Source organism: Rhyacophila brunnea, unplaced genomic scaffold, assembly GCF_057557595.1.
Source record: "Rhyacophila brunnea isolate RB1 unplaced genomic scaffold, BYU_Rbru_1.0 scaffold_12, whole genome shotgun sequence".
NCBI classification, from domain to species: Eukaryota; Metazoa; Arthropoda; class Insecta; order Trichoptera; family Rhyacophilidae; genus Rhyacophila; species Rhyacophila brunnea.
In genome coordinates this window covers 44,871,249-44,887,142 of record NW_028232774.1, presented here as the reverse complement: position 1 = coordinate 44,887,142, position 15,894 = coordinate 44,871,249, and the positions used below count along the sequence as shown (strand labels likewise).

At 38.4% G+C, this 15,894-nt stretch overlaps 1 protein-coding gene across 2 annotated transcripts in view; it reads right to left on the bottom strand.

The window, feature by feature from the left end:
• The window catches only part of l(2)k09913 (transmembrane protein 53-like lethal (2) k09913), a 34,952-nt gene extending 25,270 nt beyond the window's left edge, over window positions 1-9,682 (bottom strand). For both annotated transcript variants that reach the window (XM_085940039.1, XM_085940038.1), the window contains exon 1: window positions 9,440-9,682. The gene's annotated coding sequence lies outside the window, so the exon portion shown is untranslated. The remainder of the gene's footprint in view (window positions 1-9,439) is intronic.
• Window positions 9,683-15,894: the final 6,212 nt, after the last annotated feature.

The window sequence follows — 15,894 nt, the reverse complement described above, 5'->3', positions numbered from 1 at the left end:
GTAATGTATCCATCCATACCATGCCCCCCACAAGGGGAGGCTGACAGGGCTCTAGCCTGGGTCCCGGGCTCGATAAGTGAAATAAACACATATCACAAATTTGCTCTAATAGCAAAAAATTCGCCTGCGGCGCTATTTTCTTCAATAATATTAATATTTAAAATTATGTGGTTGTACAATACAATTTATAATTGTGTAGCGATACTCAAAAACTCCATAATTCAAATGGGTGTATTAAAATATAAAAAAAACACTAAATATACACATCAATTTTAACGCGTACACCATTTGGAAAACATTACTGTAGAGCGTCACACTGCCTTTATCCTTAGCGATAGGTAGGGGGCTGCCAAAGATCCTAGCCTGGGGGCCCGCTTCAGGATGCGGGGGCCATGCTTCATACAACACATTTCTTAGATATTGGAGTAATGAAAGAATGATAAAAAAAATGGGGCGGCATTTTGACGCTGCCTAGGGGCGGCATTTTGTCTAGGGACGTCACTGAGTGTATAGCTGGTTTTAGCAGATCGCACGTGGTAGACTGGTAGAGGAAAACACACCGCTAGGTACAAAGTGCGGTCATGCTTTTATATTCCTAAACTAAGTAACTTCAAATACTTGGGTGGGTACCTAATATTGCATAAGTGCGGTCAGCAGTTCGTTTAAAAAAAGCTCGCCAGATAAAGTTATATAAGTACTTAGATTGGTACTGAGGTATTACGTGCGTTTATATAAAATGGGCAATTTCACGACGAATAATGGTGAAGTGATTACGTAGGAACAAAAAGAGTCACCATCAGTCATCACGTCACAACGTTCATAGTCATTAAATTACCTCAGAAAGATAACGATATAACGATTCAACAGCACGTTCTTTAGAACTAAGCATAATATTATTTATTATAATTTATAATATACAATATACCTAACAACGTACTCAGCTTACATTGTATTTCGGCAGAAGTAAAAAGAATACATTCGATACAAGTACCTATGTAGTGGTGAAATATAGATAAATTAATATGAGTGCGGGTGAGTGTGAGTTTGGTCTTCAGTGGCATGACGTGTAGACTTTAGACCAGGAATTCCAAACCATGTGCCTGCGAACACTTTTGCGTGCACCCACGGACTCATTTGTGCATTTTTTTTAAAACAAACATTAGACTGTTTTAACATTTTAAATCGGTTAGTAATAAAAGTACTTGAAATTGAATTTTCGTGTTGGTTGAATGGATATACATATTAAATTCATCGTCGATGTATCGTTGAACAAGCAACCTAGTGGATCGAAAAAAATATGTCCCAAAAATGTACGACATATAAGATAAAATCATGCTTTGGTTCAAGTAATTCATGCGAATCATTATTTTCAATAGTGAACATGATAAAATCAGAATACAGATCGCGACTCACTCATACGAATCTACACCACTGTTTAAGAATAGAATATCTACATAGGTAGGTAGGTATATTTCTAACTGTGAAAAATTGATTGAATAAATCCAATGCCAAAGATCTCACTTATTAAATTGTCACTATTCATTGTTATAAGTTATATATTTTTCATTAATTAATTACTTAATACCAATGTTTTTTTATATAATAATAAAAACTTCAATAATACAGGTTATCGGACCCCTATGTTAAAAAATAGAAATGATATGAAGTGTCTGAGTTATGTAAGTAATGTGCCCGTCATTCCATTTCTGGCTGTAAATCTGCTTTTAATGAAAATAATATGGTTGGCAACGCTATCTTGTTGGCAAGAGCAGTAATATAAAATTTATCGGACGACAGCTTACTGCTATCGTAAAATAGGTAGACATGCATAATTGAGTATGGACAATATCAGCTATTTGCTACGTTAATATTATGTTCTTGATAGATTTCAATATTATAGAAGTGTCTATAATATTGAAATCAATCGCACAATCTCAAAACGCAACGATTTGTCTCACATAATAAATGACGTTATACACATACAACCCCTACATCCCTACAACATACAACTCAGAGCGGAATGCACAATCTAAGATTTCGTTCCTAAGGATAAGTCGCCGAAAAGCATGACTTAACTATAGACAATCCTGAGTATAGAGTTAAAGAATCCTTAACCATAGACTACTTTTGTTATGAACACGCCCCCTTCTGTATTACCATTTACCACTGACAGCTGCTGTCAAAATAAATTCGCATGTCTATAACACAGTCCATACACTCAAATTCATTTAACAATGTATCTCAATATGGATATTGATAGCGTTAATTCGTTTGGCATGTACTTGCAGAATATTATTTTATTTTTATACGCCAGCCCGCAGAAATACAAAATACCAGATGAAGAATGACAATTGACGCTACTGTTACCATGTTAAAAAAAATCTTGTGGTGCCTGTGGAATCACGTATAATGACTTATAACGGAAACATAAGAGTATTATAATTAAATATTAATATGTATTCATAGTTATTGCATTTATAAAATGCAGTTGTCATATTTTTGTCATCGTTTAACAATTATAAAATAATTTACCTAACGAGAATTTTTAAATATGGTATTATTTTCAATAGAAATGATCTTAACTAATGACAATGTTTCTGCATAGTGTTTTCTGCTAAGGAAATTTTAGTTATGACAAATGTTTCTGCATTCCGCTCTCAGCCGTTTAGTAAGTATTAATTCTGTTCTCTGGTTGTAGGACACCGGTGTCCCGTCTGAAACGGGGGTTATTTTAACGTTTAAATTATTCGCTATAAAATAGTGTTATTCCGGTTATTCGATGGGTACATTGTTGCCATATAATCTGCAGAAGTATTATTCTATAGATACTCTTCTTATTATCGATAAAATATGCAAAATACAAAGGAATTAATATATAATATAGTAAGTAAATGATGACGTTTGCGAAGCACTGATATATCACATAATATAAGAATGACAGCCATTAAAATAGTGTAAATCATCCATGCATTACTGATTGCCCATTTTTTGTGTGTACGCCATATTAATAATGGCTCCGTGCATGCAATATACAAATTAAGTTTCAAAAAATCAAAGGATAGAAGGTAATATACCTACCTATTCTAATTACACAAAAATATAATTAGTGGCTTCAAAATATTTCGAAATCATCCGATAACGATTTAATACGAATAACCGATTTATTAAATAAGTATGTACCTACCTACCTAAAGAATTCCATTTTCTGTGTATTTTGATATTATGCTAGTTAGGTCAATTTCCATGGGCGCTGCAATCTGTTTGAAAAATAATACTTCTAGACGAGCGAGACAGCGCGCTGGTCTACGATCACAATGATAAATCCTATTATTGCACCAGTTTCTGGTCTCCAATTCAGTGGCGCACCCAGGGGGGGGGCAAGGGGCCTTGGCCCCCCCCAAAAACATTGAAATTGAAAGCCAATAGATTAGACAAATAAAAACACGGCAAAGAATGATTTGAAATTCTCCAGCACCTTCTAGAAAAATTTCTTAGATTTTAATTTCTAACACAAAAATTTCGAAACACTAATGTCGGGTTTTTTTAGAAACTCAATCTCTAATGGAAATGTCAAAAAATTCTCGGTGTCCACCCGAATTTCGGAGTGGTGTACACCGAGTGCAATAGACAAAAGTCCGATAAACGAGAAATTAGGCTGTGTCCTGTTGGGTAGGTTTGTGTACCTATAAGTTAAATGCAACAATACTTTTTTTTCCATTTTCAATTGATATTTTGGAACTTCACTATTAAAAAACCCAAAATCGACGATAAAAATTCGGCGAAAAGTACGACTACACCCACCACCATGGGCTGACAGGGCTACAGCCTGGGGGTCCGGGCTTAAGAGGGCCCGGCGTGGCGGCTCGTCTAATTGTGAGATAAACACACACCAGAAATTTGTTATATTATAAAAAAAATCGCATGTGGCACTATACTACTTCATCAAAATTAACATAAAAAATATGAAGTATTATGAAAATATGATATACGTAACTATATGATAATAATTCATGTGTATCATTTTATATTACAATTATTTTTAGTGTTTCTAGAAAAATAAAAATGGTTATTTATCCATTATCGAAGGGTCGAATGCTACTTGGCTACCACAAGAGGGGGTCGCGACCAGTGGTTCATAGTATGATAACGATCGATAATATGATATGAGGTCCGACAAATCAAGAATTCAAGGGAATTATTTAATAATATAGATGAATCCACGGAATACCATTTGGGAACACTACTGTAGAACATCACATTCCCCTTAACCCTGGTGATAGGTAAGGGGGCCCGCCAAACATTCATGATGTGGGGGCCATGCCCACCACAGTCGGTGGTGGTGTAAATAAAAAAAAAACATTTTTTCGGTGGAATTCAGCATAAATATTGTAGCTCTAGACCAGTGGTTCTTAACCGGTGCACCGCTGGCTTGTTGCAAGTGCACCGCGAAAATAATGATAAAAGCAGAAAAATCCGCGAAATAGCGAAAACCGAAAAAGTCCTTCATGAAATTATGAAAGCCGATGAAAGATCTAATGTGATTTCGATGTTGCCGAATCGATCGCACGCGTCTACCGTTGGCCTCACAGGTTTTCGTTTCATAAATGAAAACAAAATAGTGGATCAATATCTATGCTGCAAAGAACTCACCGAGCGAACGACAGGACAAGATGTTTTTGATTCTATTTCTTCATATTTAGAAAAATCTAAAATATCATGGAGGAATTTGTATGGATGGTGCTCCATCAATGTTAGGCTCATTTAAAGGATTTGTTACCCTCGCAAAGACAAGAAACCCTAACATTATATCTACGCACTGTTTTATTTACACAGGGAATCTACAGTTTCGAAAACATTACCGCAGTGCTAAAACCTGTAGTAGACCAATATGGTAAATTTCATTAAATCCAGACCATTAAAAACAGGCATTTTTAAAAAAAACATTGCATTTATTTTCAATGGAAGCTAAGTACGAATGTTTGATTTTTCACACTGAAGTGAGGTGGTTACAGTGGCGCACCCAGGAAGGGGGGGGGGCAAGGGGCCCTGACACCCCCCAAACATGAAAATTATAAGAATGATTTTAACCATTGAAATTGAAAGCCAATAAACCTTTGGGCTTAGACAAATAAAAACACTGGCAATAAAATGATTTGTATTTTTCCAGCACCCTTTTTAGAACAATTTCTCAAATTTTTATTTCTAACACAAAAATTTCGAAACACTTATGTCAGGTTTTTTTAGAAACCCAATCCCTAATGGAACTATCAAAAAATTCTCGGTGTCCACCCGAATTCCGGAGTGGTGTAGGTCATCGCTGGGAAGGGCTGACAGGGCTCTAGCCTGGGGGCCCGGGCTGTGGGGGGCCCGGCGTGTCGGGTTGACCAGATAAGTGAGATAAACACACATCATAAATTAGCTTTAATAGTAAAAAAAGTCGTCTGCGACGCTATTATACTTCATAGCCATGAACATTTTCAATTACTTATATAATTGTGCAGATCGCCTTGATGGTGGCCGACCTCCGCTAGGGGATGGCACAATAAGAAGAAGAATATAATTGTGCAATATATTTTTTGATTATTATGTGTCGATACTCGACAGCTCTATTATTAAAGTGGAATGTATTGTATGTATTGAAAATCGCCAATAATTCACTGTATAAGTACCGTTAATTTGAACTAAAACACAATTTGAAAAACATTAATGTAGTGTTTCACACTGCCTTTAATCTTAGCGGTAGGTAGGGGGCCCGCCAAATATCCTAGCCTTAGGTACACCGAGTGCAATAGACAACGAGAAATTAGGTTGTGAAGAAGAAAAAGAGCTTATGGGACTAATTTACATTCTCCTCCTTGGGCCCCCCCCCAATATTAAATCCTGGGTGCGCCACTGCTCCAATTAATACTTATTCTCACATTTTTTAACAGCACGTAAATACCTAGGATCTAGTTAGATCTATTAGTGTCTCACCTTTGCAACTGGTTTCAAAAATACCCTTAGGAAAATAACATAGGTTCAAGATCATTATGCCATATTATAATGTCCCGTCCGGTTACACTTCAACTTGCTGAGAGTAGATCCGTCGAGTTGAAATTTTTAAGCGCAGTGAAAAAAATCTTTAGACACGAAAGGCGCCGTGAGACAAAAAAAAAGTTTGAAATCATCTGTATAATGGAGCATGATAGAGAAATTTATTATCATACCGCTACCGAAATGTAAGTCATTAAGTCCTATCAGTCCTAATCAGATCATAAGGGCCTCCACAGAGTGGAGGTTTGTATTTACAGATTTTTGTTTTTACAAGAAATGGATGTTAGCCACTTGCTCATCCTATTAGCTCCATACTCTGACTCGTACACAAATTGAAAAACAAGTACACTGCCAGACCCAGGATTCGAACCTGTAACCCACGATGTTACATGCCAATGCTTAAGCCGCGCGGCCATCGTGGGACTGTTACATACCTATAAGGATATTTTATTATTTTTTCATATAATGCATAAAATACCGTATACGAACGATACAGACATAACAGGATTATATAACAGGACACGAATAAATATAACACAAAGAAACAGAACAGGGATATGACAATAATTCAGAATAGGGGGAAAATAAAACATTTGATGTTGACGTATAATCAATTAAATACCTAAGTAGGCACTTATAAAACTTAAATTTATAATATAAATATATTTATATAATCACTATAATGTTGGCCATTCGGCGTGCACACCTCAATTTTATTTATCTTCTTGGTTTGGATATTCCTGCACATTATTGCCACTCGAATACTAAAAGGGTCTCCTACTTTTTTTTCTGACTTCAAGGCGACCCGTAAGGGGCATTGCATTGGCTAATAATAATCGCTAGCAAGCTATATCTTGTCTTAAACCATCTAATGATTCTAATGTTAATGGGTTCCAAATGCTTAGGTAAACAAACAAACCTTCACAACAATTTTGTAGTCTTAGGCAGAGCCGTATCTAGGGGATGGCGAATAGGGCGATCGCCCTGGGCGCCAAGGCGCTCGGGAGCATAGGGGGCGCCAAAGTGATGCCAGGAATTTTAAGAAAACTCGGACAAAAATATTAATAAACTTCGAAACAGACAAATGGTAGCCGCGATTGTTTCTACACTACCGATGTTCGAGAGCCGACACCATGTATGTATTATTCTATGGATAGGTAACTATTTAAAATCTTGTGACCGATGGACTGAATCCCCAATCTGACGTTCCGTCAGCCAATTCTCCAGAATTTCCCATTGTATATTCTCAATATAATGTTAATAAACATAGACGTGACCGATCGAATACGAAAACGAGGTCGATATGATCTAGGTATACAAAAAGATATCGAACACAAATAATATACACAGGAAACTGTATACTGGTTCCTCGCTGAAGCTTTTAAAAAGCGAACAATTAAGAACATGTGCAATGTATCTGGCCAACATATACCAACATTATTTGGATAAAACTGAATTTGCAAGCGAAATAGCGAGCTTCAGATATCAAGCAAATTCGCTTTTGTTAGATTTAGCCACCGCATCCCAAATGAAACTTTTGCGATACTGTCTTCAAGATTGTTAAATCGCTCTTCGAATTTTTCTTACCATACCAGTTACTGAAGCCTCGTGTGAACGAAGTTTTAATATTTTTTAAATATCTTCGTTCCTCCATTGGACAAGAACGTTTATCCCGCTTAGCAATTATCTCTGCGCGAAAAGTTAAATTTTAGCATGAACATATTATTTAATTCTATATACATATTTAGTTTAAATGGTTCAAATGAATAAATAAATAATTAATTATGAATCGCTTTTTGTTAAAAAGTTTTTAGTAAAAACCACTGACCAGACCAATCATGGTGATCTTGACTGTGTTGTGACTGAGGGCCGTAACAAAGTCTTGGGTCTTTTGGTTAATTGTTATCTTCAGGAATTACGTTTTTAGTGTGGGGCGCAAAATCTACCCCTTGCCCTGGGCACTAAAAGACCTTGCTACGGCTCTGGTCTTAGGACATCTCTCAGAAGCAGCCTCAAAATGATTCCATATTCTAATTGGAAAGGAGGTGATCTTCCTGTAATTCCTTCGATGCAGGTTGAGAATAGATATGTGAGATCTTCATTGTGGTTATCAATGAGTTGAGTCTAATTCGTTTAATTGGGGTTTTCCGGTGACTAGATTGCACAATCTATAATATGCAAATTGATTTTTTTGCGGCGAATAATAATTGACAACCAATGTTATTAAAAATATATACAACATAATAATTATTATAGAAATACGACAATTTCAATATTAAATGTTATATTTTTCCCCCGGTTCTGAATTTTCATAGTCCTGAATTGTCATAGTTCTGTTCATCGCTGTTCTGATTTGTCACAGTTCTGTTTATTGATGGAAGCTTAAAATATCTACATTACCTACCTCAATTATGTACTTCGTACTATCGTACATCATACATACTGGTTCATCTGATTAAATTTTGGTTGCGGGTAACAACAATCTTTATTTATTGGTACCGAGTAACACACAAGTGGGTTGCGTTCTAGATGAGGCTCTAACAAGGTTCTCGAGTGTGGATAAAATGCCTGTTAAAGAATGTTGTCTTCAATAGTTACGTCTGTATCACAATAATTATGCATTAAGTAAAGTCTGTCACGTAAACAAAACGCGCATTCAATATTGGTGATATTTGAGGACACTCGGCGCGCTTTATGTTTCTTGCATTGTATAGCCTAACCGTAATAAACCGTATATGCCTCGGTCCATGGCGATTGGCTTTCACAGATATCTCATCAATCTGTTACGTGGTACTCACTGACCAGAACTGAATCATTAGAACTCCTTATTTTGAAACCGGAAACCGAACCATCCTGTACTGTACAAACGGTACTGTAAATAATTGAGCAAGCATTTTATGCATATAAAATAGGTAGGTACCTGGTACTCTGTTTAAAAAAACGTAGATATTGATATTAGACTGGGTTGTAAAGTGCATAATATCGTCGCAACGTCTTTTTTAAGGGGGTTGAGCGACTCAGGTTTCCAAAGCTCCGAGTTTAGTGTGGGTTCTCATGGTGCCGGTGTTACGTTCTGGTTCAGTTCTCTGCACTGCTTGGATCTGGTGTATCTAACTTATACCATTCTTAAAACTTAAGTCATGACACCTACAACTCAACACAATTTTTAGAATAGTAGGTACCTACCTATAGTATAAATTGCATTAAAGCACGTCATTAGTACCTACTTTGGCACTGCAAACAGTGTAAACAAAGACGAACGTTTACGTTTCAAATACTTTGACTAAGAATGCCACCGACCCGTGCAAAACCTGTAATATAGGTACTTAATATGAAAACAGGAGGAACCGAAAAATAGTTAATCGTTGTACATATACATCAATAAGTAATTGAAACATGTAAATACCTCTTGAGCGATTTAATGTATTATTCCCAATGGCACACACTTGACTGATAACTTTAGTATTAATTCACCATGTTGAACTAGTTTAATTTAATTCCAGGATACTATCCTAAGTACGAGCTAAAATTCTACGTGGATGAAGCCCATCAGCTACTGGCAGCTTTTGGTGTTGGTACTAAAACTTCTTCCACGAGAATTCGATATCCCGTGCCACTACCAAGTGCCAGCAATGTCAAAAAGAAAGAGATTGAAATTACTAGCAATACTAGCGGGCAGAGCAGCTGCAGTAGACTGTAGACATAGATAAGATACTTATATGACTGTAGAGCATCTGTAGAGTGACCCATAGACTAATATACTTTGACCTGAGTGAGCAAATGGCAACATTGTAAAATACGCAAATAAATTGCCAGTTGTCAAATTAATTGAACGGTTTTTTGATTATGTATGAAGAGTCCAACATTTTTGGTTTGTGCCATTAAACATTTTAAGCCGGCGCTCCATTGGCACGCAAGTCAGACGATTTACAGTCTTCGGACTTTTTTTTCGCGTGGAGCACCCCAGGCCTGCGGATTTTTTAATCCGCAGACCAGGCTCGTTGGATTTCAAACATGACTGTTTGATATTTTTGCCAGACTTCGTCAGTCGATCACTATACACATTCGATTTGACATTAATACGCAATCATTCGGACCGAAAAAAAATCTGTAATTGTTTTAAACATTTTCATTGATTTATTTGTTAATTTACACATAAGAAAATGAGAGATTTACCAATTTTTTTTTTTTATTTGTATTTATGAAATTCATAAAAGAAATCGTAAAACTTGTGTTGTTTTCACTGCTATATTATTTTATGCAAGTCTACATATAAATAACACAAAATTATAGGATTATCGGAAGACATTACGAGAATCGTAACTTTTTACTTTTGACAGGTCGACTTTTTTATTCGTTCGTTGATCAGTAGCAGAGCATAGACAAATCGGACGAATTGTCCTCGGACTTTTGGCTCGCCAATGGAGCACTGGCATTACGTCTGCCAGCGCTCATTGGCGAGGACTTTCATTTATACATTTTCATAGAATCTATATTGTGTTTAGTGTGAAATTGCTGTTTCTGATAGTAAAGACTTAATGAATGGGTTATTCTTCCACGGCGCTACATCCCGGGGTGGGATTTGGCCTCCTCCACTCATTCCTTACTTACTTACTTATCGTGTCCGGGATCACACCGCTCCTTTCCAAAACGTTGCAGCGGAGATCGCCCTGTCATTGGCCTTCAACAGGTCCTCCTCAACACACTCAATCCCAATTCAAGGGCAAACCAACATTATGCTTCGCATCCTGCACCTCCCCACACTCGCATGAGACATACTCGCCGGTTAAGACACCCCACTTCTTGAGGTTTGTCTTGCACCTTGTGACACCGACTCTTAGTCTGTTCAGTGCCTTCCAGACATCGAAGGGAAGTTCGTGTCCCGGCGAGGGTTCCTCTGTTGGCTCTATCCAATGATTGCAGAGTCTTTCTTTCCATTCCTGGATACGACTCTCTTCTGGGAGGCAATCCACTTCCGTTGTCCTTTTAAGGAAGCTTTTTCTGGACTTGAGCCTTGAGGTCTCTCCTTGATGTCCATGGAGTGGGTGTCTGGGATCACGGTCTGCTTCCTTCTTTCGACATTCGCCGGTACTTCTCTTCGTATATCGGGAGGAGCTATGCCTATGATGGGGTATATTTTATCAACGAGGGTCGGTCGCAGGCATCCCGATATGATGCGACCTGTCTCGTTGATTGATACATCCACATGTTTGGTATGCACAGATGCGCTCCATACTGGTGCCGCATATTCTGCGGCTGAGAAGCATAGGCTTAAGGCAGACGTGCGCAGGGTATGTGGTTACGCTCCCCAAGATGACCCGGTTAGTTTCTTTATAACCATTGAGTTTTGTAGTAATGCAGTGTTACTTGAACGTCAGTGTGCGGTCGAGGAGTACACCCAGGTATCTCGGCGTTGGGCAGTGGTCGAGTTTATCGCCTCTCCACGTAACACGTAGTTCTCTTTTGGCCTCTTTGTTCTGAAGATGAAATGCACATACTTGTGTTTTCCGTGGGTTCGGTTTGAGGTGGTTGCTCTCGTAGTACACTGAGAGTTTCTCCAGCGTGACGGATAGTTCATTTTCAATATCTTCGAAAGTCTTGCCTTGAGCTGCTACGGCCGTATCATCCGCGTAAATAAACTGCCTTGTACTCGATGGTGTTGGCTGGTCGTTTGTATAAATATTATATAGGGCTGGAGCCAGCACACTTCCTTGAGGCAGGCCGTTTTTTTTGGGATCGCCATCGGCTATTTTCACCATGTAATGTTACGAAAAAACGTAAGTTGTAACGTGGCGTTTTCATCCAAGAAAATTGAGATGCGATTAAGGATCAGTCTTTCAAACAGTTTAAAAAGATGGCATAGTAGCGAAACCGGTCGGAAGTGCTTTGGATCATTTGCTTCTTTACCTGGTTTAAGAAGAGCAACTACCAGTGCTTTCCTCCAGATTTTGGGAATCCGAAAAGTTTTTACGCATGTATTGAACATTTGTAGTAGCCATTGCAGAGCTTTGGGTCCAAAATGTTTAATTTGTTCTCCTCTCAGTTCATCCAATCCGGCTGCTTTGTGATTCTTCATATCTTTTATGACGCTTTCTAGCTCTGACAATGTGAGGGGGTTTTGAAGAAAGTTGTTTTCACTTATTTCGTTTCGTATTCTAACTTTTTCCATCGCAACGTTTTTGTCTTTTTTCCTAGCCGTTTTTCCATTGATCAATAGTTGGTGGGCGATTTGATTTGGCGTGACTACCGTAGTGATTTGAGGTGGACTTGTCGGGTCATTACTGAGGTTTTTTTTATTACTTTCCACGCTTTCCTACTGTTTTGTTTCATGTCGAGGTTCTCTAGCAGATTGCACCATTTTTCCTTTCGTGCCTCAGATATTGCTTCCAATACTTTTTCTCCTGCTTCAAGTGTATCGCCAGCAAAAGGGTCTTCTTCGTAAAGTGCCTTATATCTGTCTAACAGAGGTTTTGTTTCAGATGACATTCCTGGAATATACTCAGTTCTGCACCCCCTTGGAATATTCTTCCTAGAGATTCTCTTTGTCGCCTCAATGAATTCATCATAAGTCTCTGGTAGTGGCTGCAGGCTATCTACTGCCTTATCGAGATCTTCTTGAACATTTCCCAGTTTGCTTTTTTGAAGTTAAACTGTCTCTTGAATGGGACTATGGTTGGTTTAATCATTACGTTAACTTCACATATGATAGGCCTGTGTTGAGTTCTCGGTATAGGGTCACGCACTTGCTTTGTGCATTGAGCAGATATCTTTTCACTTATGAATATATTATCAGGGTTGTATCCTTTCCTCCACCTGCCGCTGTTAAAAGAGGCTGGGAGTTTTGGATGGTAGATAAGTTGAAGTCCTTTGGTTTCTACCCATTCTTCCAGTGTCGCTCCATTTTCATCTGTTGTACTGTATCCCCAGGTTGTGCTGTGACAGTTGAAATCACCAAGAACAAATTTTATGTCGGATGCATTAAAATTATTTGGTTCTTCAAACTCAAAGTTTGCTGCGGGTGCTTTGTATGCGGATGTGACGCTGCAGCGTGGGAGTTCAATGGTCAGAATTTCGATGTCATTTTTATCTGCGAATGCAGTGGAGACTATGCTGGTGCCTGTTTTTACGACAATGGCACTGCCGTACTGGTCGTGTGGCCTTTCAACGACTAATTGCAGTCCTTGTACATAGGGTCTATGACTGGTTGGGCCTCTGTGGGTGTCTTGAACTAGTAAGATGTCGCAGTCAGTTTTCTTACAAAGTGCAGAGAGGGTTGTCTCCTTACATTTAGATAGGCCTTCGATATTAACTGAAACTTTACTGCCACAAAGGTTGGTCCTGAAAATGACCTTTTATTTGGTTTTGTTTTCATTTTGTTAATGGTATTTTGTGATTCCGGTGGCCGGCTGTTGGTCTGCCATTTCCAGGGGACGCCCGATTGCGTTGAGTATGTTTTTGGTTAGGTACAGTGGCAATCTTCGTGGAGGCACCTTTCATGGTCCCCTCCACTCACTCCGATCTCTCGCCACACTTCTCCAGTTACTGAGTCTTTCTATATGAAGCCAGTCCACTTCTACGGCATCAGCCCATCTCCTTCTTGGACGGCCTCTGGGTTTCTTCCGTTGGGGTAGCCACTTCGTCATGATCTTTGGCGCTCTAACTTCAGGCATTCTCTCCACATGTCCCGCCCATCGTAGTCTTTATGACTTACAGTATCTTACGAATAAATTGTTTGCTGTTCAATCAGCTCTTCCAACTCGTGGTTCATTTTTATTCTGTAGTTCCCATTTTCTAACGTGAGTCCAAAGATTTTTCGGAGTATTTTGCGCTCGAAGACAGCTAATTTGTTTTCCTCGTTTTGAGTTAAGCACCAAGTCACACAGCCATAAGTGACCACTGGCCTTATAATTGTTTTATATATTAGAAGTTTACTTCTTCGGCCTAGAATTTTTGACCCCACCAGTCACTTGCAAGCATGTCAGCATTTAATTCTGAAGATAAGGCGGATTTTTATCTCCTCTGCTGTCTTATTTTGGGTATTTAGGCTGGATACGAGATACATGAACTTGTCCACGCCTTCATAATATGCATGCTGTCCTATGTCTATATTCTGCGGCGGTACCTGATCGCGTGTGCTGACCATATACTTAGTTTTTGACTGGTTTATTTGCAGCCCAGCGTTTTCTGCTTTTGTTTTCATAGTGCCACCATGGTCGACAATCCTCTGTTTGGATCTGCTTGTAATTACTATGTCGTCAGCATAAGCGCACATCTGCGTTGTACCGTTATCTACCCATCCTCGTATGTTGGTTTCACGAGCTATGGATTCCACCACAAGGTTAAATACCATAGTGGATAGCGCATCCCCTTGTCTCACACCTCGATTTTGAAGCTTTCAGTTTGCTCATTTTACACAGTAACAACTGTTTGAGGATCCGTCAGTGTGGTCTTTATTAGCCTTACTAGTTTAAGGGGATTCCCAGTATTTTTAGGCTTTGCAGCATCTTATCCCTATTCACGCTGTCGAAAGCTTGTTTAAAATCAATAAACAGGTGGTGGAGTGTCAGGTTGTATTCGTGCGCTTTCTCCATAGTTTGCCTCATGAGATGGATGTGATCTATGGTGGATCTATTTGGTCGGAAGCCGCATTGGTATTCTCCCAGGATTTCCTCACCATAGATCGTTAACCTGCTATACAGTAGAGATGAGAAAACTTTATAAGCTGCGTTTAGAATTGTGATTCCTCTGTAGTTATCGCACATTGTTTTGTCTCCCTTTTTCAGAATAGGCACGATTATACCCATCTTTCATTCCTCAGGTAAAATTTCTTTTTCCCAAATATTGAGAATTATCTTGTGGACATTTGCTTCCAGTGTTGGGCCACCACTTTTTATCAGCTCGGCTGTTATCCTGTCGGTTCCAGGTGCTTTATTGTTTTCAGTGTTCATAATGCTCTTCTTACTTCAGGCAGAGTAGGCTCATCAATAAATTCCTCAGCAGTGTGGTACAATACTTCTTCCGTTTCCTCGTGATCATTACTATAAGCCTGATTTAAAAGTGTTGTGAAATAGCCTTTCCATCTTTCCATAATGTCCTCCTTTTCGATCAGCATTTGTCCTTCACTATCCTTACAGGAGTTTAATCTGGGTTGATAGGATTTCGTTAGATTTCGAAGAGTCTTGTAAAATTTTCTGGGATCATTGTTTTTTCTTTGATATTCCATGTCTTGGAGTATTCTCTTGAGCATCATTTGCTTTTTCTCTCGACAGAGATTTGTTGCAGTTTTTCTCTTTTCTTTATAAGTTTCGTAATTTTGGCTCGTTTCCCTTTGTAGGCATTTATTCCTTGCTTCATTTTTTTCAAACAATGCTTGCCTGCAATCATCATCAAACCATCCTGCATCTATTTTTGCTTTGTTTCCCCCCAGAATTTCTGTGGCACTCGTAATAATACAGTTATATTTTTGTATTTTCCCAGTCCACATTCACATTATCGGTTTTTAAAGTCATTTTGAAGTTTGTTTCTTTAGATTCCTGGTATTTATCGAAAATTTCTTCATCCCTAAATTTTTCAGCTTTCTATTTAGTTCTTCTCTGGCCTTCTTTTTTCAGTATTAAGGAGATTTTTTGTTTTAATTTTGCTCTCACCAGGAAACGATCAGAATCGCAATTGGCTCCTCTGCAGACGCGCACATCCTCCACTGTTGTCGCTCTTCTTTTCGATATAAGAATGTGATCTATTTGGTTGCATGCATTACTTCCAGGTATTTTCCGGTTTCCTTTGTGGATATTTTTATGTTTAAACCATAGATGTGTTTAAACCATGTACTATTAATTATTAAATTATTTGCAGCCGCTAAAA